The sequence below is a fragment of the Mixophyes fleayi genome, chromosome 4 (assembly GCF_038048845.1).
Source record: "Mixophyes fleayi isolate aMixFle1 chromosome 4, aMixFle1.hap1, whole genome shotgun sequence".
NCBI lineage: Eukaryota > Metazoa > Chordata > Amphibia > Anura > Limnodynastidae > Mixophyes > Mixophyes fleayi.
The window spans coordinates 261,315,225-261,321,224 of NC_134405.1; positions in this window are offsets into that span (position 1 = coordinate 261,315,225).

A 6,000-nucleotide genomic window follows, 5' to 3' on the forward strand; every position below is an offset into this window, starting at 1 on the left:
AAATGCACTGACATTATCAAAAACAAGAGGTTGTCACACGCTAAAACTCCAACATGTATATGATGGAGAGGATGGAGGAGCAGCCGTATGTGTAGTGTAATGCAGATCTGTTGAAGGTTTTTTATATATTTTATTGTGGTGCCCAGTGCCCACTCCTCTACGCAGTCCAGATACATTTATTGGTGCGAATCATAAAAGTTCAGGGTTTTTAATATATATTGTGGTGACCCACTCCTCTACGCAGTCCAGGTACATTTATTGGTGCGATTCATAAAAGTTCAGGGTTTTTAATATATATTGTGGTGACCCACTCCTCTACGCAGTCCAGGTACATTTATTGGTGCGAATCATAAAAGTTCAGGGTTTTTAATATATATTGTGGTGACCCACTCCTCTACGCAGTCCAGGTACATTTATTGGTGCGAATCATAAAAGTTCAGGGTTTTTAATATATATTGTGGTGACCCACTCCTCTACGCAGTCCAGGTACATTTATTGGTGCGAATCATAAAAGTTCAGGGTTTTTAATAGATATTGTGGTGACCCACTCCTCTACGCAGTCCAGGTACATTTATTGGTGCGAATCATAAAAGTTCAGGGTTTTTAATATATATTGTGGTGACCCACTCCTCTACGCAGTCCAGGTACATTTATTGGTGCGATTCATAAAAGTTCAGGGTTTTTAATATATATTGTGGTGACCCACTCCTCTACGCAGTCCAGGTACATTTATTGGTGCGAATCATAAAAGTTCAGGGTTTTTAATAGATATTGTGGTGACCCACTCCTCTACGCAGTCCAGGTACAATTATTGGTGCGAATCATAAAAGTTCAGGGTTTTTAAGATATTGTGGTGACCCACTCCTCTACGCAGTCCAGGTACAATTATTGGTGCGAATCATAAAAGTTCAGGGTTTATAATATATTGTGGTGACCCACTCCTCTACGCAGTCCAGAAAGATACCTTGTTGCAACGTTTTGGACTAATAACTATATTGTGAGGTGTTCAGAATACACTGTAAATTAGTGGAAATGCTTGTTATTGAATGTTATTGAGGTTAATAATAGCCTAGGAGTGAAAATAAGCCCAAAAACTTGATTTTTAAACTTTTTATGTTTTTTTCAAAAAAAATCCGAATCCAATACCTTAAATCCGAACCGAGACCTTTCGTCAAGTGTTTTGCGAGACAAATCCGAACCTCAAAAATAACGAAAATCCGGATCCAAAACACAAAACACGAGACCTCAAAAGTCGCCGGTGCACATCCCTAATCTTGCATGTTGCGGCCCTATAGGGGAGTTCCCACTGAGAGGTGATGGAGAACCGGGCACTAGAGGTGATAGAGCCACCTGATAGCCACTAAGGAGTGAATATGGTGAGCGTTGATCAGAGGCAGTATACTTGGAGGGATAGAGATCGATGATCCGCGTCAGTTACCACTAGTGAGTGGAGCAGGCAAGCGATGATCTGCGGCAGTACACTTGGAGAGATAGAGAATGATGATCTGCGGAAGTTACCACTAATGAGTGGAGCAGGCAAGCGATGATCTGCGGCAGTACACTTGGAGATACTTCGGACTTGTGAGAGAACACAGCGTAGAATGACTAGACGCGACGCTGCTGTCAGGCCCGAGGATAATTGACGGAAGTGAGAAGCATAGCACTGGAGTGAGAGGAGGCAGCCTTATAAATGGAGTGCCAATGAGCAGTACAACAAGGAAGAGCGGGGCAGGTAAGAAAGGTGAGAACTGTCTCTAAGCGCATGTCGCAGGACCCTGTGTTTTATAAGATTTACAAAAATATAATATTATATATTTCTTGAAGAGAGAAGTGACAGTTGGGAGGTGGTTGGTGGTTGCGGCTGATTGGGTGACGTGGGGATGGTTGTGGTGAGGCCTTGGGTCTAGTGCCCAAATGTCATGCGACAAGAACCTTTTAACACCTTAAGTAACTTGATTTGACTAGAATGCATGAGTATCATTCACGCGGTTAATCATGTATGTAAATTTATTGTTACAATACTATTAAAATGTGTTTGTGTAGTTTTGGTGAGGAAGGCTATTTAATAAATGTAATATGAATTTTTTTAACACCAGTATCGTTGTTGCAAATGGTTATAGTTATTAACGTAAAATGCTAGTTCCATTTATTGCTGGGGACTGTTTGGAGGATGGGAAATTAGGTTTATTCATTAAATAGGAATTACTATTAATTTAATGTAGGAGTTGGTTGGAGGGAAATAGTCTATTTTTTAGATGTATATGTTATTAATCATAGTAAGAGAGCAGGTGGAGGGAAATTAGATCATATTTATAAAATGTAAATACTATTATTGTTAATGCTGGGGCTCATGATTTAACGTTGGAAACTTTTTTGAGTTTTCTAATTTCATGTACACATTGTTTTTCCAAATAGGACACTCAATTATCGTAGGATGAAGCAGACTAAGCCAGCAACTGAGCTAAAGACACCAGCAGCTTTAGGTAGTGAAAGTGACAAAGAACAGTATACACATATACAGGTACACGCACTGGACACACAATACTCCAAGTATCCTCAGGACACTGGGCATCAGAATGTAGGAAATAGTGAGCTCGTGGCCCTGGATCAGGGAATGAGGGAGGAGAGACCGGTGCATACAGCTCGCTAGTTCCCCTTGCAGCGGACCCCATTGTCTCCATGTGCCCCGGTGCACTGCACCTGCTGCACACAGTTAGTGGCACACATACAGGAACAAGCACTTCTGGCATACACATATATTGGGATAGACACGAGTGGACACGCACACATACAGGTACAGACACAGTGGGCACGCACACATACAGGTACAGACACGAGCTGGGCACGCACACATACAGGTACACGACACAGTGGGCATGCACACTTACTGGGCCCTGCCTACCATTTATTTGCCTGTCCTCATGAGGCCACTTTCAGACCTTTTTAGAGGGCCACTTTCAGTTCCCAAACCGCCTCAGGTAGAGATTGTAACAAATTTGTATAGTATTGCTAAAATAGAGCTTAACCGAGAGAGTTCAGATTTCTGAGAAGTTGTAAATATCTGAGTATGTATCTCTACAATGTTTTCATGTTGTAGTAAATAAATTCTAGGGAAACTTTAATTTTCAAAAATCCTTTTTGCTGTGAGAACTTTGATGACTCACGTCCACTGACGCTCACGGATTCCCTGCACCATGAACCGCTACAAATCTGTTACTCCATTATAGAACTAAGGGACAAATAATCTTTATCATCATCATCAACATTTATTTATATAGTCCAGCAGATTCCATAGAGTTAAATGCACGGAGGTAAGAGGCACTGCTCGCAAGCTTACAATCTATGGGACAATGGTTTGATACACAAGGGTACAGTGCTACATCCATCTATAATATAAATGTCTAGTGGCGTGTGTTAGTCTGTCTGTGTGTGTGTGGAAAAAATAAAACCAACCTGCAGCGCCACCGTGCGGTGGAGTTATACACTGACCTACTAAATTCTTAGTGTATGTGAAAAAAAAATTCAGAAAGGGCTGAAATTTGTATACTAAGATGTTTTTAATTTGTTAATTTAATTGTTAATTGTTAAAAGTGTTTATAAAGATTTTAAAAAAATATATATATATTTTCTGAGGAGAAGTGACGTGGGAGTGTGGTGGTGCGGGGTGACAGTTGGGGAGTGGTTGGTGGTGGATGAGGAGCCTGGGCTATGGCCCAAATGCATGACAAGAACCTTTTTAACACCTTAAGTAGCTTGATTTGACTAAAAATGCATGAGTATCAGCACGGGTTAACTTGTATTGGAATATTTAGTCCAGCTAGCATGCAAAGGTTGCAAAGTATTTAGTGAGCTGTATGCTCAGTCACACAACTATATTGGTCAGAAGGTTGTAGCCTTGTGTTAGCTGTGTAGAGGGTGGTAAAGGGGTAACCTAGGGAGATTAAGATGGAGGTAGAGGAATATTATAATGCTTGTCTGAAGAGGTGGGATTTCAGAGACCAGTTTGAAGAAATTTTTGTGGTGCGAGGGAGTAAATCCCATAAAGTGGGTGGCAGCCCGAAAGAAAGTCCTGTAACCGAGAATGGGAGGAAGTGATGGGAGAGGAAGAGAGGCTCAGATCTTGTGCAGTGGAGGTGTCAAGTTGGGAGATATTTTGAGGAGTGAAAATAAGGAGATGTATGTCGGTGCAGTTTTGTTGAATTCTTGTATGTTAGTAGAAGAATTTTATATTGGATTCTTTTAAAAACAGGCAACTAATGTAGAGACTGACACTGGGGGCTATCGCGGCGGTTTTCCGGCGGGTTTGCATTGCCAAACAGCCGGATTTACTAATGGGCGCATTCAGCTTTAATTTGAAGCTGCCGGCAATGTCACGGCGGGATGTATGCTCAAAGCCGCCGGCGGCTTGAATAGAACATGGCGCTTTTGCTTTAAATGACGGCGCTTTTGTGAAGGCGGTTTTTTTGAAAATTACACCTGTCTCCTGGCCTGTTACTATTGCTATTTCAAAGTCAGGAGATTTAACATCACAAGCCTATATAAGCCACTGGCCTGACACTTTTTTCTCTGATAGGGTTTTGAGGAGTTTGTGAGAGGAGTTGGAGGATAGTGGTTTGCTGAGAGTTGGTGAGAGTTGGAGTTTGGTGGATTGGGTGGAGCGATATCTGATTGAAGTGTGAGTAGTCCTGTGTTTTTTTTCTGTTTTGTACATTTATTTTCTCATTTATTTTCTGTCTTGTATTTTTTGTATTTGACTTGTCCTTTGTGTTACTTGTGTGTGACTGTGTGGAGAGTGTGTCTGTAGGTAGTGTAGTTTTTTCTTTGTGTCTGTAAGTGCTTCAGTGTTTTGTGTTTTTCTGTCTTCTGTGTAAAAATGTCCAGAGATAGGAGGGGAGAACAGGCTGAGAAGAGGGAGATGGAGGTTGAGGGGTCAAAAGAGGGAGAGGGAGAGGTTGAGGAGACAGGACAGGGCAGGAAGACCAAGACAGGGAGGAATGTGCGCTTCTCACATGATGAGAATTGTGTGTTGGTGCACAATATCATTCCCTGCTACGAGGTCATCCTAGGCAACCTGGCAGCCCGGACTCCTCTAAGGTGTCTGTGATGCCGTGAACGCAGTGGGCCCACTGAAGCGGACAGTGGCGCACTGCCGCAAGCGCTTCTCTGATATTAAGAGGAGGCTTAAAGAGAAGATGGCCCAGGAAAGGAGGTCTACAAGGCGCACGGGTGGTGGCCTCCCACTTCGTATGGAGTAAACCACGTACGAGGAGGAGCTGCGCCAGATAATGCCGGCTGAAATTAAAGAGGGCATAAATGTGCAGGACACAGATTCGCCCTCTTTTGGCCAAGTAGTTGGTGAGTGATTTGGTTTTTTTACCCTAACAGTTTTTTAAATGTTTTTCTCTTTTTTAAACTGCTTTTCTCTTTTTTTAAATGTTTTTCTCTTTTTTAAACTGCTTTTCTCTTTTTTTAAATGCTTATCTCTTTGTAAAAGTTTTTTTTTTATTTGTTTTGCATTTTTTTTAGTTTTTAAAAGTGTATTTTTTACTCTATTAGTTTGTAAAGGATTTTTTTTTTTCATAAAAAGAATTTTTTTTATTCGCAAACACATTTTTGAAATAAACAGTATATTTGTAAATTGCTTTTTGCTGCAAATACATTGTATGCTTTTTCTAATACATCCAGATTCGCCAGGACCGCAGGTAACTCCCAGTCCGAGGTCTACACCTCCACCTTCAGCGAGAGATCCAGGCTCTAATGAGCAAGCAGGTGCGTGGTCTCTGTTTGGGGAAGAAATAATGGAGTTAGATGTTTTTCTGTGCAAATGTTGGTGTCCATGTTATATTTAGTGATTTTTATATGCTTTCCAATGAGAACATAGGGCTAGATTTACTAAACTGAGGGTTTGGAAACCTTGAGATGTTGCCTATAGCAACCTATCAGATTCCATTTTTATTTATTTTTTGGCCATTCTGCAAAATGTCAGCTAAAATCTGATTG